The following is a 26,962-nucleotide window of genomic DNA, read 5'->3' on the forward strand; positions in this document are numbered from 1 at the left end:
TGAAAACTGCCCCCATAATAAATGCTGAGGGTCTTACATATGAATAACTCTTTGGCTTTTAAACAATTGTGTTTGTTTTGAGTTTCAAAATCTATTTAGCTTCTCAATTGAGTTCTTTGTTCTAAGCTGTACTTGAATGCCCTACTGGGCTGATATTCCTACCACTTTAATACTGCAGAAAGGGTAAGGGTAATAGGAATGGAGGGGAAAAAACAGGGAGTTTAATGTCAAACTGTCATTCTGTACGCATTCACGCATCTCGTTTATTTGTAGAGTCACACAGTAATACATTTGTGACGGATACGGAAGTGGTCTAGTTATGGTAATCATGTTATATACAAAGGAGTGGAGTCTAAGACATTATTTTCCCCTAAGATCACAAAACTGGCAAAAGCAGACTAGAACCTAGGCCCTTTGATTTCTTGTAATATGGCACAGTATTCTTCTGCTATTCTTTATAATCTATTTCATTTTCATTTTAGCTGCCCTAAGCTCCTAAGAATAGACTTTTATGAGTTATTTGCATGAAAGTTCTGTATTTGTTGTTGCAGAGGTAAGGCACAAAATGACATAGTGGGTGAAATGGATATCCAGGGTTTCATATTTATGCCTAACATACCTAATATAACTTTCCATGTTTTATCTTTTTTTATTATGAGATAGTTCTCCTAAGCCGCCTGAAATCCACATTCACAATATACTTTCTCAGATTTATATATGTGTATGTATTTAAAGGAACAGGAGCCTAAACAACTAACAAATCATATTAACTTCAGCATTTCACTGTCACACTGGAGTCCCTGCGGGTTGTATATGTATGCACCAGGGAGAAGTTGGCAGGAACCACATACGTATTGTGTAGGTTCTTGGGGGAATTGGATTTTATTCTATGTGCAGTAAGAAGCTACAAGACTTTATAAGCTAGAGAATGAAGTAATCTGATTATCATTTTTTTAAAGAAAAGCTTAACTGCTGAGGAGAGACCAAACTGAGAAACTGTAGTGGCAGAGGGACAGCGAAGTAGAGCAGAAACAGAAGAGAGGAAGCCAAAGAGAAGAACTGGTGTGGCTGCCCACGTGAGATACCTCCTGTCTGAATGAGGGCGATGGGAAGGAGACAGAGACGAAACCAAGGATATGTGTTGCAGACAAGAGTGGATGGTGCTTCTTGTGTTCTTTACCTGGGCTCAGGACAGAGGGATAAGAAAGAGTCAATAACTCACTATAATGCTCTCATGTGGCTAAATGCATTTAATTTTGGTTCTCTGCTAATCTAATATGAAATCAGGAAGAACTATAGAGCTCAATGTGTAATAAATAGAAAGCGGTTAATACCATATACTCTAATATTCTTAGTTATTCAGTATTATTTCAAAAGATACAATACTTAAAAAAGTCTTTAAACGAATTTCTTTTTAAACGTTAATTTATTTTTGAGAGGCAGAGCGCAAGCAGACGAGGGGCAGAGAGAGAGAGAGAGAGAGAGAGAGAGAGAGACACAGAATCCCAAGCAGGCTCTAGGCTCTGAGCTGTCAGCACAGAACCTGATGTGGGGCTCAAACCCACCAACCATGACATCGTAACCTGAGCCGAAATCTGACGCTTTACTGACTGAGCCAGGCACTTCTAAAAGAGTCTTTTAGTTAAATGTTGGCACACTAGACTGGACAGTTAACTTGTTATTATTATCATTAATACTAGTATTGTTTTAAGGCCATTAGAATTGGACTTTCCCTTTTGTTCCTGATCTAAGAAGGGCTTATTTTTGTTGATCTTCTTGGCCTGATATAAAATCTATCTTTTGAGATTGGCATTCCCCAGTGACTAAGTGGTGAATTATGCTGTCTGGAAAGTTATTGTGAGTTCCACTGTGGTTTTGGTTCAGTAAGTTTTTATGTATTTTTACAAATTTTGTACACACACCCAGAGGCTTTTTGGCACTGGCTACATATTGAAATTCAAGAAAACAAATATGAACTATTTAATGGCATTCAATTCTAGATTTAGTGTTTCAAATATATTGAAATATGTATATGAAGAATTTCCTGAAACTTGGAACGGAGACTGATTTGTCAGAGATTTTTACTAACATTACAAAGAAGAGCTTTCTCTGCAGCCCATTTGATGATATGTCCTTTAGGTCATGAGCGGTATATTTTGAATCTGAGCTCTGGAACTTGGAGGAAGTGCACTTAATATTCTTGATATTTGCTTTGCATTTCTAGTGGCTGAATAAGACCCATGCTAATTGATTTACCCTATTCTTGGGAAAACTCTCAAGCTTATAGTCAGCTTGAATTATAGTCAACGGTATAGTGAAATGCAAAAAGGGTTATTTGGAAATGTAGAAAAAAATCATTTTTAAAATAAAGTACAGCTATTTCAAGAATATAAAAGATGTATTTGCTAATCTTTTTTCCTCCCATTTGTCAACTTTAAATAATCCACTTGCAAAATAAAGCCAAATGGCATATTCTACTGAAAGTTCAATTTATAGTGAAATAAAACCCTATAATTCTTATATGCATAGTTAGTTCTCCAAATTGACTGTTAATCACACAAGTAAATTAATATCACCCACAAGAATCTTACTATTATTAAAGGTAAAAAAAATATTATGATATATTCGGGATTCTGTAATATATATCTTGGAAATTGCCTTGGACCTTGAAAATGTGAGGCTCTTTCAGGAAGTAATGATACATACGGACACATAGGTAGTGGCAGTATTTTACTAAAGGGGTATTATTTTGTGTGTAATCACAATGAGATGATTGTTATGACAGAGATGTACAAAAGTTTTAAGGGCAGAACAAATTTGAGGCATAGGATCTATTGGTTCTGTTGGTTTTTATTCTTGGTTCTCCTGTTATTTTCTGCCTAGGTACCCTCATTCTGGCCATTTTTTAGTCTGCCAAGGGGGTGTCCACAATCCCTGTCAGCTACCACCTCAAAATATGGTCAGGGATCTCATATTTTGCTTGGTAATCCCTTGAGACGTTTGGATGAAAAGAACCATAAAAATCCAAACTGTTTTTCTAGGTGGGGGTTTCCAAAATTGGTCCCTTTGAGGGAGCCACCCACTTGGATATTGAATACCCTCCCTGTGTAATGTGGAAAAAGCAGTTGGTGAAAATTTGTTCTTCCAGCATCACCAAAAAAACAGACGTCTTTATTGTTTCGAAAGTGAAACACACCCATTGGGGATCACTTCATCATTTTTTTAAAGTGAATGAAAACATCACAAGTCGAAGTGATGAAATGCAGGATAAGTGCAAACAGACTACACCCTTCCTCTTTCAGTCACAAGGAGTGGAGGCCTGCCGTCTCCCCTCCCTGTCTAGTAAGGGCCCTACTTGGCTCACAGGCCTTGTCCGTATCTGAGCTACAACTAATCACGCCTCTGTTGAGTCACCAGCAGAAAATCCCACAGACTGGTTGCTTTCCTCTCTGTGGTGTAGGGCTGTGATTCGAGAGAGAATCTTTTCCCTGTTATTTTTTTCTCTTTTCATCTGTGTCATTTTTTTCCCCATTTGCTTACTCACTTGCATGTCTTCCAATTTTTAATTATCATCCCTCTCTTAGCCCATCCTCTTCTAATCTCAAGGGCTATTTTAAAAGGATGCTTATTCACCAGATGCAACTCTCCAAGGACACGTTTGGAAAAAATAATAATCTTTTCTGTCCCTTTAGCTGCCAAAAGTCATCATGAGTCATGTTTTTGACTCAATTGACAGAAACACTTAATATAAATAGTTGGCCTTTCCCAGAGTTCCTTCTTGGTTGCCATTCTGTCTTGCTGATTTCAACTGACTGATAGGATTCAGCATTTGACCACAGCAGTTTTCCTGGTCATTTTGTTCCTTTTTTTTTTTTTTTTTTCTTCTGTGTGTCTGTTACACGTGCCTAAAGCAATCAGATCAAGTGGGTGATAAGCAAAATAAGCCATTGTCAGTGAACATTCTAGCTCTAGAATATCTTGTTAGAAAAAATCCTTGCAAAGTTACTCCCCAAAATTGAACTGGATTCCATAAGCTAAATAAGAAAGTAAGTAAACTACTTTCTAAACAATATTATTTCTAAATAATTTTAACAAAAATAATGATACTACTACTAATAATTATATAAGATCATTCTTTGATGGTGTCACTCTTACAACCCACTACTAGTTGCTTTGGAACCATTAGACATTAACATCTTTGTTACAAATAGACACAGTATCTGATTTCTTTTTTTTTTTTTTTTTTTTTTTTTTTAATTTTTTTTTCAACGTTTATTTATTTTTGGGACAGAGAGAGACAGAGCACGAACGGGGCAGGGGCAGAGAGAGAGGGAGACACAGAATCGGAAACAGGCTCCAGACTCTGAGCCATCAGCCCAGAGCCTGACGCGGGGCTCGAACTCACGGACCGCGAGATGGTGACCTGGCTGAAGTCGGACGCTTAACCGACTGCGCCACCCAGGCGCCCCTCTGATTTCTTATCTTAAGGTTAGTAGAGCCCAAAAGAACTATTGCTGCTGTTCACATTTTACCTTGTCAAAGTGAAAGTCTTTGAAGGTTGAAAAAAATGCCTCTCATACAAATATGGAGTAAGCGTGGCAAAGGTTTATTTAACTCACTAATGGGGTTTATTAATCAGGGTTCAACCAGGTAAGCGAAGTAAGTAAGATATATGGATATGCCCTTCCCTTTCCCAAACACATATATTTTTTTTTTTATTTCAAGAATGGCTTATAAATTTTGGGGACTGGTGAAGCAAATCTGAAACATGTCAAGAAAGCCAGGAAGGGAAGATCACAAGCAGGCTGGCTCCCACAGGCCTGGGCCAAAGCTATTCGTGCAAGGCAGTCAGAGAAGAATGATTGGGAGCAGGCCGGAACTCAGCAGGGCCTAGGTGTGTCCTCTGGGAAAGCCTCCCTAAGAACAAGTCAGGCCCACAAATCTCTCTAATTTAAGTGAACTGATTAAGTACTTAATTTATATCTGCAGAAGCTTTTCCTGGCAGTGCCTAGGTTGGTGTTTGACTGGACAACTGGGAGAACACGGGTCCATGCTGCAGAATGGCTAAGGCTTCCTTCTGTCCTGCAGCTCTCATGAACAGTATTTCTTGTCGTCTACCTTATGTAGAATCAGACTAGAAAGGCAGTTCTGGAGAAAGTATTTTATCCCAGCCAAGTTGACACAACAAAAGCCATATATGAATATTTACCGACTCTGTTATAGTTTGAGTGTGTTCTCCCAAAATTCATAAATTGAATCCTAATTCCCAAAGATGATGTTATTAGGATGTGCGACTTTCAAGGGTGGGCGGTGGTGATTAGGTCGTGAGGGCAGAACCTCATGAATGGAAATAGTGCCTCATGAAAGAGCCTCCAGAGATATTCCCAGCCCCTTCTGCCAACTGAGAACACAGCAAGATATAAAACAGATTACTGTTCAATAAGGCAACAAAACTGCACTCTTCGGGACTGTCTTTTCTATCAGACAAATAATTCGCACCTGTACCGGACATAAATCCACAAGTTAACATGTAACTCCTTAGACTCTGAAACCTGACTAATAGTACACAGCGAGTCAAATAAAGGCACACAGGCCTAGATAACTACATAATCTTTACCTGGGCCTATTAGACAATCTTCCAGTATAACTTTGAAAAGACATGCATACCTCTTTTTGGTTTATTTATAAGTTTGTATAATTTTTCTTAACAACTTATTAAATAATTTACCTCCTTTCATTATTAAAATGCTAATATTTCTTCAAGAGTTTAGATTTCCCAAAAGACTATATTCCATCAGATTAATCAGAAATCAGTGTAGATTTTGCAAGTTCATGGTGATATCTTTTGGTCTTCTCTGCTCTAGCTACATATGATAGCTCTTCATGGGCTCTTGCTGCCTATCATAGGAGTTTCCCTGGGCATTTGGGAGGCGACTCCTATACTCCTAGGTACAGAAATCCCTTGAGTCTACAGGCCCAAGCAATTAGAAAGGAAGAGAGAACAAAAGAGGAAAGAAGATCATTGTTTTATTTAAAGGCTCTGAGTCAGTGTGATAGAAATATTAGGAAGGAAGAATAACAAGAGAAAAGGAGAGAAATGTTATTTTCACTTGTACAAATGGTTATTTTTATGAGGAAATAAGACAGAGAACCAAATTTGAAAATAATCAATTGACTGTAAATATAGGTTTGGTGAGAACAAAGAAAATGGTGTGTTCATCTTGAAAATTCCATGCTATTAAAGCTACAATTACTATTTTGAACACAAGTGATTTATTCTCTTCTGTCCTAAACTGAGGACCACATGGGTCATATTTATAAACCAATTATTCAGTAAGTGCTTCTAAGTATATATTTCAAAGGTGCCTTGAAATGGCTAATTTGGAGAAAAATGAAAAAGTCAGCTGTGCAGACATTTTTCTTCATTTGACTTAAAACAAACACTTTGTAATAGACTCACTGCATTCTTTACTGAGATCTTTAAGACAACTGTTTGAGAATTTCCACCTCTTATGACAATACAGACATTGCTGACATGTTGTAAGTAATAGGAAATTCAAGCCAAACTACAAATTCTAGTGCTGGGAACAAATTCGTACCGATAGGTGTCTAAACTACTGTTTCACTTTAGATGTCTTAGCAAATTATTGCAGTAAATATCTAACAACGATCTAACATGATAACTTTCCTAGTCATCATGTAATCAGCTGGCAAAATCATTATTCTAAAATCCAAGGATCTTTGTTTTCCTTTCTGGCCTAGTATGCTTCCTTGACACACAATGCCTATTTGATCAGTGCACCTACCTAAGCAAGGTAGTCAAGGTTCTTTATGATCCAGGCTTTATTATCTCTTCAATTTCTTTTTTTGGCCATGCACAGTCAGCTTCTATGTGCACTATACATAGACATGGTATTTCCCAAACCTTCACATAATCTTGCTGTATCATATTTGCATGCATAATTACCCCTATAAGAAATGCCCTTCACCCGCTGTCATTCTGGAAAATTTCGTTTCATTCTTTAAAACCCAGCTTAGTTCCCTTCCTCTGAGTAACTTTTGACCATCCCTGCCTATTCCACCCCGACAGCCAGAACTAAGTTCTAAGCTAGAACTCTCCTAGGTTCTAGTGGCACTTCCTGGGCATAACTCTGCTATAGCCCTTAGCTTATCAGTGATTCAAAGGGCTTTTTATGTAGGTTTATTGCTCCCTGAGTGCAGATGCTTTACCTTTTTTTTTCTTTGTTCCCAGAATATAGCTTAGGGTTTAATTTGGTAAGAGTTGCCTATGCAGAATAAAACATTTGTTGAATATTGGGTATAATCAATTCCTCTGATCTGATGTTGGCTTTGGGAAATTAAAGTGGGTAAGTAGAGAAGCCATTCAGTTGAGGTCGTGGACGTTTTATTGTCTTTATTTACTAGTGGGTCTCAGACTTTACTCTGCTTCGGAATCTTCTTATTAAGACACAGATTGCTTGGCCTCGTCCCCGAGTTTCAGATCAGTAGGTCCAGGCTGGAGCTGCCAAAATGGCGTTTCTAGTTAGTGTGCACTTGTCGCTGCTTCCGGTGCTCAAGCAATTCTTTTTTTTTTTTTTTTTTTTTTTTTTAATTTTTTTTTTTTTTAACGTTTATTTATTTTTGGGACAGAGAGAGACAGCATGAACGGGGGAGGGGCAGAGAGAGAGGGAGACACAGAATCGGAAACAGGCTCCAGGCTCTGAGCCATCAGCCCAGAGCCCGATGCGGGGCTCGAACTCACGGACCGCGAGATCGTGACCTGGCTGAAGTCGGACGCTCAACCGACTGCGCCACCCAGGCGCCCCCTCAAGCAATTCTTAAATTACTGCTCTATATTTACACAAAAACCGAGGTGCTGAAAGGAAATATGTATATTTAATACATGCTTATCCAGTTGATAATGTTTTTGTTGTAAAGAATCTAAAAATCTTCATACAGAATATAATTTATTCTGTTCCCTTCTAAATCAAGAGAAATGGAAACATGGATGCATATATATTTTATTTAACAAAGAAGATTAATAGTCTGAATTTTCTGTCATAATCATAATCCACCCATTATTTTCCAGTAATTTAACAAAGGAAATTTTTAAAATTTCTGACCATGTTGATTTCCCTTTATAACAACAGATCTTAACTTTTTTTGAGAGGAGGGACAGATTATCACAACCATCTATGTTACTATGCAAGCAGTTAACCCATTCTTCAGAAAATTGAACATACATACTAAATTTGTCCTGATATTTTAGATGGTTCCTGGACTCTCTTGAATTTCATAGGGGGATCCAAATTAAGAATATTTATTTTTAAAATTGTAAGTGGGAAATAAAGGATTGTAGAGATAAAATGAGAGCAGTCTTTTTTAAAAAAATCAACAAGAAATCTATTGGAGCAAATAAACAAATTCAGCAAAGTTGTAGGGTACAAGATGAACAAACAAAAATCAGAAGACCTAACAAATGGAAAAACATTTCATGTTCTTGGGTAGGAATAGGTAATATTGTTAGGATGTCATTGTTGCTCAAAGCAATCTATAGACTCAATGCAATTTTTATAAAAATTTGAACAACTTTTTTTGAAGAAATGGAAAATCAACACTTAAATTCTTATGAAATTGCAAGAAGTTCCAAATAGCCAAAACATTTTGAAAAACAAGAACAGAGATGGATAGTTCACACTTTCTACTTTCAAAACTTATAGCAAGAATATGGATTAATAATAGATCAATGGACTAGAATTGAGAGTACAGAAATAAAAACATACAGCTATGTCCAACTGATTTTTGACCAGGGTGCCTTTGTCCACTCAATGGGAAAAGATTAGAGATGGTTCCTGACTTATAATGGTTCAACCTCATGATTTTTTGGCTTTATGATGGTGCAAAAATGGTACACAATCAGTAGAACCTGTACTTGGAATCTGAAAGTTTGATCTTCTCCTGGGCTAGTGATATGCGGTATAAAACTATCTTGTAATGCTGGGCAGTGGTAGTGAGCTATATATCTCCCACTCAGCCAGATAACAATGAGGGTAAACTCCTGATACACTTACAACCATTCTGTACCCATATGACCATTCTATTTTTCACTTTCAGCACAGTATTTAACAAATGATATAAGGTATTCAACATTTATTATAAAATAGGCTTCGTGTTAGATGATTTTTCCTAACTGTAGGATAACGTGTTATGAGCACATTTAAGTTAGGCTAGATTAAGGTATGATGCTCAGTAGATTAGGTGTCTCAAATGCATTTTTAGCATATGATTTTTTCAACTTATAATGGGTTTATCAGGTCAGAACCCCACTGTAAATTAAGGAGAATCTGTCGTCTCTTCAATAATGGTGCTGTAACAATTGGATTTCTACATGCAAAGGAATTTTTTGGACACCTACCTTATATCGTATACAAAAATTAACTAAAAATGGATAAACACTGTAAATATAAGTGCTAAAACCATAAAACTCTTAGAAAAAATATAAGGATAAATCTTCATGACTTTAGAATTGGCAACTAATTCTTTTTTTTTTTTTTTCTTAATGTCTATTTTTGAGAGAGAGAGAGTGTGCACAAGTTGTGGAGGGGCAGAGAGAGAGGAGGACGGAGGGTCTGAAGCAGGCTTGGGCACTGACAGCAGAAAGCTGGTTGTGGGGCTTAGACCCACAAACCATGAGATCATGACCTGAGCTGACGTCTGACACTTAACCGACTGAGCCACCCAGGCGCCCCAGTGACCAGTTCTTAAATATGACACCAAAAGCATAGCTACAACAGAAAAAAGATCCATTGAATTTCATCAAAATTTAAACATTTTGTGTATTAAAGGATATTTTCAAGGAACTGAAAAGATAACCTAGAAAGTGGGAGAAAATGTTTGCAAATTATATATCTGCTAAGTATTTAATATTAAATATATATAAAGAACTTTTTTTATTAAAACAAAATTTTTTAATGTTTATTTATTTTTGAAGGAGAGAGAGACAGTGTGAATAAGGGAGGGGTATAGAGAGAGGGAAACACAGAATCCTAACCAGGCTCTAGGCTCTGAGCCGTCAGCATAGAGCCCAGCATGGGGCTCAAACTCACAAACTGCAAGATCATGACCTGGGCTGAAGTCAGACGCTTAACCGACTGAGCCATCCAGGTGCCCCAATATATATATAAAGAACTCTTAAAGCTGAACAGCAGAAAGACAAAACAATGGAGAAAGGACTCGAACAGATATTTCTCCAAAAACATACAAATAGCTTATAAGAACATGAAGACGTATTCAACATCTTTAGTCACTAGGGAAATACAAATCGAAACAATAAGATTTCACTTGACATGTGCTGGGATGGATATAATGAAAGAAAAAAAAAACTAGAAAATAACAAGAGTTGGTAACGATGTGGAGAAACTGGAACTCTGGTACACTGCTGGTGGGAATGAAAAATAATGGGAAAGTTAGTATGGGAATAGTTTGGCTGTTTTTCAAAAAAGCTAAATAATCAGTTGCTATTTGACCCAGCCATTCCACTCTAAATTATAACCCCCCAAATTGAAAATAGGGATCTATTTTTATGCCAATGTTTATTGCAGCATTAGTAACTGTAGTCAAAAAATGGAAACACCCCATGTATCCATCAGTAGAGGAATGCATAAGCCAAATGTTGTATATACATATAATGGAATATTATTAAGCCTTAAAGAGGAATGGATTCTAATACACAGACAAACCTTGGAAACACTGCTTTAACTGAAATAAATCATACATAAAAGGACGATTATTGTATGATTCTATTCAGTGAAGTATCTGGAATAGGCAAATTCATGGAGACGGAAAGTAAATTAAAGATTACTAGCAGTTTTTCTGCTAGGCAGGAAGGGCAGGCAAAGGAATGGCTGTCGAAACAGCTTGGGAAAATGGCCATGGAGACACTGGAGAGGGTCTTTAGTTACCAGGATGACAAAGAGCAGGGCCGGACTGAAAAGGTCCTGGATGCCCTGTCCCGTAGTTTCAATATCAGATTGAAATGGTTTGGCAGATGCTTTGTATGCAGCATTTCTTTTTTGTTATTGTTGTTTTATCCTTGGAACTAGATTGCTATTCCTTTCTGGTGGCATAAAACTTTTTGTATTGTTTTATACCCTAGGAAGAATTGCTGCATTGACCAGTGTGAACTTTTCACTGGGCTCTGTGAAGCAACTGAAGAAAATGTTTGAAACAAGACTGCTTGCAACAGATATTATCATTATTTTTCATATTCACCTTGTGTGCTTCTCGTTAGCGACATAGGAAGAGACTGGCCTCATTGTTCTGCATGTTGCTGGTCTTGTGAATGGCCTGATGGAGTCTATGATGTACTCCATATGCAAGAGATACAGAAATTAAATGCAGTTCTGTTCAAAGTTGAAAGTCCAAAACTCTCCAAAAAGAGCATTTGAAAATTAATGCTGTGGTTTTGGTGAAGAATGCTTTTCCTGATAAAATAATCATTCCAAAAACAACTGTAGTGACAATTTAAGACCTTTTGTATTCTGGTAAAAACTACATGCTTGATTAAACTGTTAAATGCTTATAACTTTAAATTCATATGAGTCATTACTATGCCCTTCCAAAGACAAGGAGATTTTAATCATTGCCAATTGTAAATTGTTTTCAGCCATTTTTTTAGTCTTTTCAAAACAGCTTTAAGATGTGAATAATTAAGCATGGACCTGTACTGAAAGACATATTCAGCTTTTTTTTTTTTGATCTTTTAAAATGTGAATATTTTAAAAACAATTAAAAAAACGCTTTATGTGAAAGCTTAAACTTTATGCTAAAGATTGCTTATTGTATGGGGGCACCTGGGTGGCTCAGTTGGTTAAGTGTCCAACTCTTGATTTCAGCTCAGGTCATGATCTCACAGCTGTGAGATCTATCACCACGTCAGGCTGAGCGGAAGCCTGCTTGGGATTCTTTCTCCCTCTCTGCTCCTCTCTCTCTCTCTCTCTCTCCCCCAAAATAAATAAACATCAAAAATTTTTAAAAATATAGCTTATTGTACGTAATAAAAATATTTTTTTATAATTAAAAAAAATTTTTTAATATATGAAATTTATTGTCAAATTGGTTTCCATACAACACCCAGCGCTCACCCCAAAAGATGCCCTCTTCAATACCCATCACCCACCCTCCCCTCCCTCCCACCCCCCATCAACCCTCAGTTTGTTCTCAGTTTTTAAGAGTCTCTTATGCTTTGGCTCTCTCCCACTCTAACCTCTTTTTTTTTTTCCTTCCCCTCCCCTATGGGTTTCTGTTAAGTTTCTCAGGATCCACATAAGAGTGAAAACATATGGTATCTGTCTTTCTCTGTATGGCTTATTTCACTTAGCATCACACTCTCCAGTTCCATCCACGTTGCTACAAAAGGCCATATTTCATTCTTTCTCATTGCCACGTAGTACTCCATTGTGTATATAAACCACAATTTCTTTATCCATTCATCAGTTGATGGACATTTAGGCTCTTTCCAGAATTTGGCTATTGTTGAGAGTGCTGCTATAAACATTGGGGTACAAGTGCCCCTATGCATCAGTACTCCTGTATCCCTTGGGTAAATTCCTAGCAGTGCTATTGCTGGGTCATAGGGTAGGTCTATTTTTAATTTTTTGAGGTACCTCCACACTGTTTTCCAGAGCGGCTGCACCAGTTTGCATTCCCACCAACAGTGTAAGAGGGTTCCTCTTTCTCCACATCCTCTCCAGCATCTATAGTCTCCTGATTTGTTCATTTTGGCCACTCTGACTGGTGTGAGGTGATATCTGAGTGTGGTTTTGATTTGTATTTCCCTGATGAGGAGCGACATTGAGCATCTTTTCATGTGCCTGTTGGCCATCTGGATGTCTTCTTTAGAGAAGTGTCTATTCATGTTTTCTGCCCATTTCTTCACTGGGTTATTTGTTTTTCGGGTGTGGAGTTTGGTGACCTCTTTATAGATTTTGGATACTAGCCCTTTGTCCGATATGCCATTTGCAAATATCTTTTCCCATTACGTTGGTTGCCTTTTAGTTTTGTTGATTGTTTCCTTTGCAGTGCAGAAGCTTTTTATCTTCATGAGGTCCCAATAGTTCATTTTTGCTTTTAATTCCCTTGCCTTTGGGGATGTGTCAAGTAAGAAATTGCTACGGCTGAGGTCAGAGAGGTCTTTTCCTGCTTTCTCCTCTAGGGTTTGGATGGTTTCCTGTCTCACATTCAGGTCCTTCATCCATTTTGAGTTTATTTTTGTGAATGGTGTGAGAAAGTGGTCTAGTTTCAACCTTCTGCATGTTGCTGTCCAGTTCTCCCAGCACCATTTGTTAAAGAGACTGTCTTTTTTCCATTGGATATCCTTTCCTGCTTTGTCAAAGATGAGTTGGCCATGCTTTTGTGGGTCTAGTTCTGGGGTTTCTATTCTATTCCATTGGTCTATGTGTCTGTTTTTGTGCTAATACCATGCTGTCTTGATGATGACAGCTTTGTAGTAGAGGCTAAAATCTGGGATTGTGATGCCTCCTGCTTTGGTCTTCTTCTTCAAAATTACTTTGGCTATTCGGGCCTTTTGTGGTTCCATATGAATTTTAGGATTGCTTGTTCTAGCTTTGAGAAGAATGCTGGTGCAATTTTGATTGGGATTGCATTGAATGAAGTTTTTATAATTTTTAAATAAACCCACAGTTACAAATAAAGTTTACTAGGGGATAAAGGAAGGGACGAATGAGGACTTATTGTTTAATGTTTTTAGAGTTTCTGTTTGGAATGATGAAAAAGGTTTTGAATTAGTTAATAGTGATGGTTGCACAACATTGAGGGCAATTAATGCCACTGTACTGTATACTTAACAATGGTTACTATTGAAAAAAAATCAATTGAAGTAGATACAGAGAAATAAGCAAAGGTAGGTTTAAGTTGCAAAGGTGAGAAGTGCTAACAATTACATAGTGTTTACTATATTCTGGGCTCTTTTAGGTGGTTTTATATATGTTAACTCACTCAATCCTCACAACATTATTTTCCTTGTAACTATGAGAAAACGAGGCTCAGAAAGTTTAAGTAATTTGTGAGTGTCAAGTAACTAGTGGATAGAAAAGCCAAGATTTGAACCCAGGCAGTTTGTCTCTAAAAACCATGCTTTGGTAACATCATGCTTGCATTTTAACCATGCATCACTATTTCTGCCCATTATTTGGTTAGGTGCTGAATGAGGAGAATGAACCTAAGACTGTGAGAAGCAAGAGGCTAGGAGAAATCAGTCTATTTTTTGGTCACTCTGGTCTCATAAGACCATAAACTTTACAAATAAATCTCTCTCTCTCACAAATCTAATTCTTTTTTTTTTTTCAACGTTTATTTATTTTTGGGACAGAGAGAGACAGAGTATGAACGGGGGAGGGGCAGAGAGAGAGGGAGACACAGAATCGGAAACAGGCTCCAGGCTCCGAGCCATCAGCCCAGAGCCTGACGCGGGGCTCGAACTCACGGACCGCAAGATCGTGACCTGGCTGAAGTCGGACGCTTAACCGACTGCGCCACCCAGGCGCCCCTCACAAATCTAATTCTTAATTGACAAATTTTATATCCTTTTGGTGTTCATACTGCCTTCCCAAGTGATTTCTTAGAAAGTAGTAGGATATGATGACCCTTTAATCTGATGGAGTTATTGAATACCTGCTCTGCACGTTTTTTTAGCAATTGATAATCAACTTATTAAAACAGATGATATTTTTCAGCTTTATTGAGATATAATTGACACATGAAATTATAAGCCATTTAAAGACCACAAGGTGATGGTTTGATACACGTATACATTGTGAAAGGATTCCTTTGTCAAGTCAATTAATACATCCATCACCCCACATATTTGCTTTTTCCTCTTTTTTTGGTGAACACATTTAAGTTTTACTCTCTCACCAATTACAGTTAAACAACAGAGTGTTACCCACTATATAGTCACCATGTTATACATTAGGTCCTCAGACTTTACTCATCTTGTAGGTGAACTATAGCTTTTATCAACTCCAACCTCTACCTATTTCTTCCACCCCACAGCCCCTCGAAACTATTGGTTTACTCTCTGCTTCAGTAAGTTTGACATTTTTTTAGAATATACATGTAAGTGATACCAGGCAGTGTTTATGTTTCTCTGTCTGGATAATCTTGCTTACCTTAACATCCTCCAGTTCATCTATGTTGTTGCAAATGATAGGATGTCCTTTTTTTTAAAGGGTGAATAATATTCTATTGTATATATGTACAGCATTTTCTTGGTCTGTTCTCTTGTTGATGGACACTTAGTTTTTTGCCAAATTTTGGCTATTGTGAATAATGCTCTGACAAACAGGAGTAGAGATCTATCTTTGAGATAATTATTTCATTTTGTTTGGAAAATGACACTTGAACAACACAAGGGTGAGGGGCCGGTCCCCAGGGAGTCAAAAATCCACATATAACTTTTGACTCCCCAAAAACTTAACTACAAGTAGCCTACTGTTGACTGGAAGCAGAAAACAGTTGATTAACACATATTTTCTGTGTTATATGTACTATTTACTGTAGTATTACAATAAAGTAAGCTAGAGAAAGGAAAATGTTATTGAGAAAATCATAAGGAAGAGAAAAATGCATTTATAGTACTATAGTTATTGAAAAAAATCTGTATATAAGTAAACATGTGCGGTTCAAACCTATGTCATTCAATGATCAACTCTGTATCTAGAAGTGAGATTGCTGGATCATATGTCGTAGTTCTATTTTTAATTTTCTGAATAAACTCCACACTGTTTTCCACAGAGGCTTTACAAATTTAAATTTACAAAATAGATGATTTTTAAGGAGACATGGAGAAGATTACAAAAAAAAGTTGAAAAATGTGACTTCTTTTACTTTTTAATAAATGGACTCTGATAACATTAAGAATACTGTAACATAAAGCTGATCTGCATTCTTTCCAATACTTATTTATTTTCTGCTAATTGTAGCTTCAAACACATTAATTTTTATAGAAATGACGAGGCATCAATATTTAAGACATTTCTTGAACACCTGTTTTGTGCAAAACTAAAAGCCAGTATCTTTCCACGTAAGGGATAAATTACAGACATATCCTGGTGGAATTCTTGTCTAATTATTGCTTTTATTTGTTTCAGTATTGTATCCTAGCTAGTTATTTAGAGAACTTGGGAATTGTTTAAGAGGTGAGTTACAACAATGAAATACAACAAAAATATTATCTTTGGATCATGTTATTTTCATATATATGAAAACAGTTTGCAGTAAAATATTTATCATACTTTAAAAAATATAAGTACTCTCTGTTAAGTTTTAATAACCCTAGTTTGAAATTTTAAACATTTTAAGCACAACCCAGGGGAATTTTATATGATATAAGCCAATGATATCAGAACAACAACTGTGGCCTTTTATTAGCAGTTATGATTTGTAGCAAGTCTTTATTGCCAATTTTTACAACTCCCTTCCTCTTTCTTTTCTTTTCTTTTCTTTTCTTTTCTTTTCTTTTCTTTTCTTTTCTTTTCTTTTCTTTTCTTTTTTTTTCTTTTTGTTTTGTTTTGTTTTTCCCTGTAATCAAGTCTTGTATTAGCGCTTTTGGCCCCTGGGATCAATCTGCACCAGACAACATGAAACAAAACTTCCGTCTAGTTCTATACTTCAGCTGTTACTGACTGGAATTCAATTATATATAAGTAGGACTAAACATAAAACAAATAAGCCAAAAACTAAAAGGTTTGCTTCCAAGGAAACACTCGTTGATTACTAATAGGTATTATTTGAGGCTGGAAACATCCAGAATTTAGAAAAGCCCACTTGATAACTTATTTTCATATATAACCAAGTTATTGATGAATCTGAATGATAGATGTGGGCGGTAAATAGGATATTAGTATTTCCTTAACCATTGTCTTTAATTCCATTTTAGAACTTTCTTCTCTGAACCTTGAGTACATCTGAATAGAAGTGACAGGTTTTCTGGCCACTTTCATGCATTGATTAGCCCAAATCAATTTCAGGTAAACAAGGAAAAAAATATATTTTTTTTTAATTAAAAATTTTTGTTGAACGTTTATTCATTTTTGAGAGACAGGGAGAGACAGAGCATGAGTGGGGAAGGGGCAGACGGAGGGAGACACAGAATCTGAAGCAGGCTTCAGGCTCTGAGCTGTCAGCACAGAGCCCAATGCGGGGCTCGAACTCTGGAACTCTGAGATCATGACCTGAGCCGAAGTCGGATGCTCAACCGACTGAGCCACTCAGGCGCCCCAAGGAAAAATATTTTAAAATAAGTATGTTCCATGAAAATATTGAGGATATGTTTACATTAAAGATTATTTGTTGTCTACCAGAAATTCACACTTAACTGGGCATCCTCTATTTTATGTCAACCCTGATTCTTATCACACTAAAAAGTGGGCATGTATGGCACTCCCAGTGTTTCCCTCTCTTGTTCCATTTTTCTGTGACTGCTCTATCTGGAATCAAATTTTCAGAAACATATGGAGGAAGGTAACCTTTTGGCTTCTACATTCACATTATGCCTGCAAACAAAGAGAAATGTGCCAGTCTTGTCCCCAAGTTCTCCCAACCAAGTCATTCCAGCACCATGGCACAAGTTTCTCCAACTCAACAACCATCCATGTGGGGAATGTCATGTAAGCCTTACCTTCGGTATACTCCCTAAATTTCTGTATATGATTCTCTCACAACCCAACTAGCTTTGTTTGGCACAGAGACTATTACCATATTTTTAATAACCATATAACTGAACACTCAGATAAATTCTTCCCTCTGATGGACTTGAGTCTTTCTTTTATTTGGCTACCAGGGGTAGGGAGAGTGAAGGAAGCAGATCTGGTCAAATCTTAGTAAATCTTGTGACTAATGCCTAAAAGCTCCTCTTCAGAATGTAGAGAAGCTTATTAGCTATTGGGGTTTTTTTTTTTAATCTTCAACAGGAATTCTCAGACAACAGGAGAAGTTCACTTTATCATAATTCCATTCAAGTTCCATTCAATTACATTTTTTCAGATCATCAAAAACATTGAGAAAATGCAAAACTTATTTGCATATTCTTAATTTCACTTCAAAAAAATAACACTTGACAATCAAATCTGAATAGTATTTCTTTTGGCCAGCATAATTCTGTGTCCTTCAATTTACATCTTCAATAAGTTCAGGCTATCGGTTTGTGTATAGCTTACCAAACTCTATGGTAACCCACATACTATGTGCTCTGTGCTTTCATTATGTGCTTCATATCATTCTTTCTTGTGTCATTATAATACAATATTTGGCAAAATGTAATACTAAATATTGGGTTGGAGTTTTGTTTCTTCACTTACTCTAAATAATTTAACCTATATTTCTCTAAGAGTTTGATTTCTTTCTAAGAAAGAGATTATGTTTCTTCTGTAAGGGCAGTATAACTTAACACACTGAAATGATATTAAATATAATTATGATTTCAGAGTTCAAGGGAAAAATTACACTCAAAAGTGAAAGCAACACATCTTTTCAAATCAATTTGAACAAAATGAAGCATTATTTTAAAAAATAATATACTGTATTAGAAATAAGAAACTGAAGCTCCAGCAAAACTGATAATAAAGTGGACAACAAACTTGGGTCAGAGACAAGCAATTATACTATTATTTTTAATTTTTTTGGCATCAGCTGCTAGATCCATGAGGTGAAAAATGAAAATAGAACAAGAAAGAGACTCAAATCACATAATTGTATTATATATTATTCATATTATACGGTATTCTGTTTTCTCAATCTAATTTTCTGTGGTTAGTATCAGAAATACTCGGTTTAATAAAACAATACAGTTTGTTATGGGATAGATGCTAAAAGTAAAAGCAGAATGCACAAGGATCTAATATCTATTTAGTAAAAAGGAAGGAAGCCTTATTCAATGGAAATCAAATTTGATATTTTACATTATGCATTATACTTAGTATTAAGAAATTATTGAAAACATCTGCAAAGAAAAAGTAAACGGCACAGAATATTTGGAGCCTTATTCTTAATTCTATATAAGAGATAGATATTAGTGTAGGACAGGAGTTGGTTGACAAACTTTTTCTTAAAAGATCCATATGGTCAATATTTTAAGCTCTGAGGGCCATAAGGTACTTATCTAACTAGTCAATCTGCTGTTGTAGTGAGAAAGTAGTCAAAGATAATGCATAAATGAGTAATTATGGCTGTGTTTCAGTAAAACTATAACTACAGGCTATTGGCTAGATTTGATCCAAGGATCAGAATTTGTCCATCCATGTTCTAAAACAAATGCACATTATGTTACTATCTCTCTCAAACACAAAGACTGTCGTCTGTTTCTGATTTTAACTTCTCAGTTTACAAATCATTTCCAGTTCTGGTTCATGCCAGTGTTAATTTCCCAACAACCTTGCCCTTTCTTTGAAGCTCACAATTGATATATTGAGAAGCCTATTAATTTCTTCATAGCTCTAAAGAGAATGGACTCCTAATCATATCTAATCATTTGCCCAGCTATTTGTGGTTTTAAACTGATGAAAATGTTAAGACAGTAGTCCACTGTTCAATAGCAAGATGACTCTTTCTAGAGGGGATTATACATGTCTTTTTTTGTTTTTAATTTTTTTAACTTTATTTATGTTGGAGAGAGAGAACAAGAGAGTGAGAGAGTGCATGCACGCACAAGAGAGAAAGTGAGCAGGGAGGGGCAGAGAGAGAAGGTGAGAGAATCTCAAGCAGGCTCTGCACTGCCCACACAGAGCTTGACATGGGTCTTGAACTCATGAAGCAGAGATCATGACCTGAGCCGAAACCAAGAGTTGGATGCTTAACTGACTGAGCCACCCAGGCGCCCCAGGGATTATACATTTCTTAGTCAATTTGATTCTTTTTTAAAAATTGATTTAGGGAGGATCCATGTATAGCATCTAGGTGATTTTGCTTTGAGCAGTTGAGATTTCTCATCAAATATTTATTATTTATTTACAGACAGGAAGACATTTTAATTAGCTTATTTTTGGCTGGAGTTCTTTCTGCATAGCAGATCACTTCTTTGAAATGACTTTCCTGATGAACTGCTTCGGTATCATGACTGTAAAAATAGCCTCTTGAGGGGCGCCTGGGTAACTCAGTCAGTTAAGCGTCTGATTCTTGATCACAGCTCAGGTCTTCACCTGTGGGGGGTTGTGAATTCAAGCCCCACGTTGAGCTTCCTGCTGAGCATGAATCCTGCTTAAAAAAATAGCCTCTTGATGGCCATAAATATCTGTCTCCACCCCTGAATCCCAAATGTGTATACATCATTTTTCACTAATTCATAAATTCAACAAATATTTGTAGAGACCTAGTGTGCAAAACATGTTGTACTTGATGTTTGGCATTGGATGAGTTTTGACTATATATGTAGGCAAGGTTGAGTTACTATTTGTGAAATCAGTAAAAAAAAAATGTACGCCAATTAAAAAAAATAAATGTCTTTTTATGCATAAGGAAATTTTCAATATCTTAAACCACCCAGGGTGGGATAATGATGAATCCAATGGGAACTGAATGCCCTTTTCAAGAAGTCTAGTGAACTTTGTTGAAGTGGAAATCTTTGGACTAGCTTTCAAAGTTATTTAAAGGATTAGATGCCTCAGCTTCTATTTTCTCTTCTTCTGGATCCCCTAGAGACAAATTCTCGCTTCTTTTTATTCTCCATCTCTAAGCCATGTTTGAGTTTTTGTTTGTTTGTTTGCTTTTTCCTTGACTGTGACAATAAAAAACTTTTGGCTAAAATTGGGTGCTCTTAAGTAGCATCATGTATAGATTTGTCAGATGCTCACCAAACTTTGTCTTCACATTTCCTACCAAAATGCAGCTGATTTTCATATTCACAGTAGTCATATTCTATAAACTTATTAGGAATGATGAATTAATGAACAACGAGCCGTTACTCCTAGGAGAAATGTAAGATTAGTTTCCTTAGAGTCTCTGGTTGTATTGTTGTCAACTAATCAGTATATAGAGGTTTTTGTGTGTTTCTATCTAAAAACATTTTATTTAATAGATGTTATTGATTCATTAGCCTTGGACTCAGCCACAACACTATAATTCATGCTTGAATGAAACTTACCTAACACATGTATCATTCTTGTGCTTAGGAAAACTTCAGCACTATGCTTTGGAGACCATTTTAAACAGTAAAATCACCAAGAAGCATAAAATTGCAAATAATGTGGCCCAAATAAACGGCAAAGAAGATAATCAGAAGGAGAGCTGAAACAAGAAAACAGAACATCATCTTGTTTGACTTCCATTGGGAACTTGCTCTAAAGGTAACTCAAATTTTTTGATATCCTTACATGTCTATGAATGACCTTGAAACAGCTTTGATTATTGATTGTAGAGGTGCAAATGCATTTTAGTGAGGTGAATTTTTTTGTAATATTATTTATTTTGAGAGAGAGGTGGGGAGGGACAGGGAGAGAGAGAGTGAGAATCCCAAGCAGGCTCCTCGCTGTCAGCACAGAGCCTGACATGGGGCTTGATCCCACGAATGGTGAGATCATGACCTGAGCCCAAATCAAGAGTCAGACACTTAACCAACTGAGCCACCCAGGTGCCCTGTGAATAGGTGAATTTGTAATTATGGAATCTGTAATAATGAAGAATGACTGTACTTTGTCCTATTTTCTTCCTTTAATGCATATTTTTTACTTAGTTTTATTCAAATTTACCTTATAGCAAGATGGAAAGGAAATAGATTTTATTACTTGACTTATGTTTTTTTCCACTTGGTAGTCTACACACCCTCCAACTGCAATTTTTGTTTTGATAATATTGCTATTTATTGATATTGATTATAAGGGCTTACATTCCCTGTTGTTTAAGAATGGAGTGAAAAGTTGACTGGTAGATTTAGCAGGTGATCATGTACAATTTGTCTTAAGGTGCAACTCTCATGAGGCATTAAGAAATGGAATACAATATACTCTTAAACTCCCTTACAACATTTTCAGCTTCTGCCTAAATGATGCAAATCTGTGCAAAATTAACTCCAATAGTAATAATTTCTGACTGTTTTAAGTAATGTATTTTCAAATTCCAAATTCTATGCTGCATAAAGAAATAATTATTTCCACACATGGTTAAGTCCTCTTTGCATGCTAGAAAGACATTTTGATTGTAAAATTTGAGTTTGTTAAATTGTATGTACCATATAATTTTTTCCTAAGGAAGTCTTAGCATGGCTATGCTTTTTAGAACAGACCCAAACCAAATAATACCCTGGCATATTTTTTACTCTGTTCCCAATACCTGCCAGACCTTAAGCTCCACAAGGAAGGAGACACTAGCTCTCTTTATCACGGTTATTTAAAGAATGCATGACACATAGTAGAGGCTCAACAAATACTGGCCAAATAAATGAGTAAATGGGTCAGTATATCTATACCACAACATAAAGAATTCGGAAGGATTTATTCTCCAAAGTCTACTACCCTAATGATTTTGAGCCTTTAAAAAGAAAAAAACATACCATAAGATACCGTAAGATATTTTTCCTTATCATCTTATTTCAATATGATTTTACAAGTAATCTCATGGAATAATTAAAAATAATATTTCATTATAAACTGATGTGAGTTAAAAAACAAAACAAAACATAATAAAAACCCTGTAATACATATTTTGGCTTTTCAATGGAATCCAGATTTCATCACCAGCTTACTGACACCCAACAAGCCAACCCTTTGGTATGTCTCTATACTTTCTCGTTAACTGTACATTCTGCTTCTAGTTCAGTAAAAATTGAAGTCAATATAAACAAGCTCTGAATCATAAAAAAAGATTACTAGGAAATCCCTAAATATTTGGAAATTTAAAAATTGACTTCTACAATGATTTACGTGTCAAAGAATGAATTAAAATGAAAATTAGAAAATATTTTGAGCTGAGTGACAACAAAACGCTATATGCCAAAAATTTGGAGTGCACTTAAAGCTACTAGAAGAAAAAAAATAATGTACGGCTTCATACCAGAAAAGGTGAATGGGAAAATTAATGAACTAAGCACTGCTCTAAATAGCTTGGGAAAATGGCAACAAATGACACCTAAAGAAAATAGAAGAAAAGAAATTATAAATGTTAAGAACCAAAATTATTAACATAGAAAACAAACATACATTATAGAGACCTAGCAAAACTAAAAGCTGATTCTTTGAAAACACTGAAACATTCTTAAGCACCTGGATAAACTGAAGAACATTAAAAAAAAACAAGGGAAACAAAACTAGTGGGAGAAACAAAAAAGGAAACTTCACTAACAATCCTACGGACATTAAAAATGTATCACTTACAGTAACTTCAAAAATATTTAAAAAGCAAAACATGGGAATAAATTTCACTAAGGTGTGTAAAATCTCTACAAGGAAACATGTAAACCATGAATACGGGAAAATTAAAAAATAGATGTAAATGTAATAATAGAGATATAAATGTAATAGACAAAACTTTTCATGGATTGGAAGACAGTATTTCAAAACATCAGTTCTCTTCAGATTACCTTCAAACGCCAACATTTTTTTCCAGAGTTTAGAAACCTCATTCTAAAATCTGTATAGAATCACAAACATTCAAGACTAGCCAGGAAATTCTCAAGTAGAATAAAAAAGTGAGAAAACTTGCTCTGATAGATACTAAGACGTTACAAAACTAGTGTAAGTTAGACAGTTGTTGGCATAAGGATAGAAAAATAGGGAAATGAAGCAAAATGAGAACCCAATAACAGAAAACAGAAACACAATATAAAACAAAGGCGAATATTCAGAGCAGTGAGAAAAAGACTATGAATACATAATGTTGGATTATTGGATATGCGAATGAAAAAAAAGTAAAATAAATTTGACCCCTACTTCACACTTTACCCCAAGTGGAATGAAACTAAATGTAAAAGGGAAACAAGTAATTCCACTGTAAAATAAGGTAGAAAATTACCTTTCTTGGTGGGAGGGAAGGGGGAGTTAAGAAAATGTTTCTTTAACAAAACACGCATACAAAAACACAGCTAACGATAAAGGAAAATATTCATAAGCTACAGTACAATAAAATTAAATTCTGTTTATTGAAAGACAGGAATAAGATAGTGAAAAGACAAGACTGATTGGGAGAAGATATTTGCAATGCATATAATAAAAAGTGCTTGTTTTCTGAAACTTCATAGTTTCTGAAACTGTGAATAGTTCCCATAAGTCAGTAAGAAAAAGTCCAAGAGAAAAATGGCCATAAGAAATGAACTGGTACTTCAAAAGAGACTTTATGAAAGTGTTTAAGAAACATTTAAAATGCTGGTTAATCTCATTAATACCCAGATAATAATAATTAGAAAAGTGTAAGTTGATGAAGAATCAAATATGATTGCACAACCACCAGAACAGGTAAAAATAAAATTACCAGGGCGCCTAGGTGGCTCAGTCGGTAAAGCGGCCGACCTCGGCTCGGGTCGTGATCTCACAGTTCGTGAGTTTGAGCCCTGCGTCGGGCTCTGTGCTGACAGCTTAGAGCCTGGAGCCTGTTTCGGATGGATTCTGTGTCTCCCTCTCTCTGACCCTCCCCCGTTCATGCTCTGTCTCTCTCTGTCTCAAAAATAAATAAACATTAAAAAAAAAAACAACTTTAAAAAAAATAAAATAAAATAAAATTACTGAGGCACCTGGGTGGCTCAGTCGGTTAAGCATCTGACTCTGGGTTTTGGCTCAGGTCATGATCTCATGGCTCCTGAGTTTGAATCCTGAATGGGACTCCACACTGCCAGTGAAGAGCCTGTTTGGGATTCTCTCTCTCCCTCTCTCTGTCTGCCCATCCCCCATTCGCACCGTCTCTGTCTCTCTCAAAATAAATACACTTAAATAAACAAAACAATTTTTTAAGTAAATAAAAATAAAATTACTAACACTGCCATGTGTTGACAAATATATGGAGGACTGTAAGTCAATACATTGTTGATATGTCTATAAATTGCAGCTGCTTTTGAAAACCACAAGATATCATCTACTGAAATTCAACAGATACTTGCTCTATGATCCTTGCAAATCAACAATAAGGAGCTTTACATGCCTTAAGAAAAGAAGTTCCCAATAAGTAGATGAATCTGTGATACGTTTGTTACTGGAACATCTGGAAAAGGAGGTATCATTACCAGACAAGAATGGGAACTGAAAGAAGAGATTTCCTAATCTCATTTAATAGATGGAAGACAGTTGTAAGCAGTGAACGGCTAGTGTCAAAGAATCATGCATAACATAAAACTATCATTAGAGCATCACTTTTAAATTTCACAGAAAATTCCTGCTGACTTTCAGCACAGGCTGCATAGCCTTCAGCAACATGTTGCTCAGTTGATGAAAAAAAATGAAACAGGTAGGAACGTTTAAGCAGACAGGAAATGCTAACAAAACTTTCCCATTCTCTGACATAACACAAAATTAATGCTGACAGTGCCCAAGGTGATTGGGTCATATATCATTTGTGCCTTAATAAGTCTAAAATAATACTTGCAGTAAGCCTAATAAAAACTGTGTATTAAGAAAGCAGTTTGTCAAGTTTTAATACTCAGCTTTTTTTTCTTTTAATATTTCATAAAATAATGCTGACCAGTAAAATCATTGGCATCTTAGATTTGATGATATTCCATGAGATATTGCCTCTTCATGCTAATTCTCATACATATTCATAGAACACAGGAAAAGACAAAAAGTATGTACAACAAAATATTAAAATTATTTACCTTTAAAAACTTTAGGTTATATAAACTTGTAAGATCTTCCGGTACTTCTATACTTTAAAAAGTTTTGGGGCACCTGGGTAGCTCAGTTGGTTAAGCGTCTGTCTGACTCTTGATTTCAGCTCAGGCATGATCTCACTGTTTGTGAGTTCCAGCCCCGCGTTGGGCTCTGTGATGACAGCATGGGGCCTGCTTGAGATTCTCTCTCTCCCTCTCTCTCTCTGCCCCTCCCCTGTACACACACACTCTCTCTCTGTCTCTCTCAAATAAATAAACTTAAAAAAAATTTTAATTCTGGGTATGCATTAAGAAGTCTAAAATCTAATCAATGCTAAGCTTTATGGAAGGAGGCTTACTTGTAAAGGCATCTATGACTACTTAAATGTCTAGAACCATAGCTTCCTACACATTGGTCCAAAAATGACCAGGGGATCAAGGTTTAGAGAGCCAACCTCAGAGTTCCTGGTTCTGCATCTCAAAATTCTGCAGTTTGCTTTTAAAGAACTCCAAGGGTGATTCCGATGCAAAATTAGGTTGCTCTATGACACATTAAAAGATTTTCCATAACATGAGATGTAGTTATATCAAGTTAAGAGGTGATTATCCACAATAACCATTATTTATTGGACTTCCCCTGGACAGTACCAGCCACTAGACTCATTTAATTTACAAAAATAATCAAGCAGATATTAAAATTCTGTTTTTATAGATGCGTACTCTTACTCTACAGTTTTCTCTATGCTTATACCTACCACTTTGTAAGCAGCTAGAGAACACATGCTGCTGGTTTAATAAAGAACTCTATTTTGTACACAAAAGTCAGAGGGCCACATACTGTATTTCTTCTTTCTTCTGTACTTGGACTAAACAAAATGGAAGCGAGAGGTATTACCGATTCCCTGTGGACTTTTGTCTCATACATGAAGCTTATTAAGTAGAGAGAAACATCATGCAAGCAACTCAGATGACTTTGGATATATATAGTCAAGGCATTGCTTTCTGTCACTATATTATGCAACAGGATAGCGTAAAATATTTAGTGAGAACATTTTAAATTTCAAAAATCACACTCTGATGATTCTTTCAAAAGCTCTAAGGGGTTTCCTTTTTTTTAAAACAGCAATTTTTTAATTATTCCATGTTTTCTGTAGCAATAATGTA

General features: G+C 36.0%; 1 long non-coding RNA gene and 1 pseudogene across 1 annotated transcript in view; both read left to right on the plus strand.

Moving 5' to 3' along the window:
* The window catches only part of LOC123585568, a 101,105-nt gene extending 79,660 nt beyond the window's left edge, over positions 1–21,445 (plus strand). The window contains exon 3 of the long non-coding RNA XR_006706288.1: positions 21,183–21,445. This is a non-coding gene — a long non-coding RNA (uncharacterized LOC123585568). The remainder of the gene's footprint in view (positions 1–21,182) is intronic.
* On the plus strand, positions 10,932–11,416 carry LOC123585567 (annotated as a pseudogene).
* Positions 21,446–26,962: the final 5,517 nt, after the last annotated feature.

The sequence above is a fragment of the Leopardus geoffroyi genome, chromosome C3 (assembly GCF_018350155.1).
Source record: "Leopardus geoffroyi isolate Oge1 chromosome C3, O.geoffroyi_Oge1_pat1.0, whole genome shotgun sequence".
NCBI lineage: Eukaryota > Metazoa > Chordata > Mammalia > Carnivora > Felidae > Leopardus > Leopardus geoffroyi.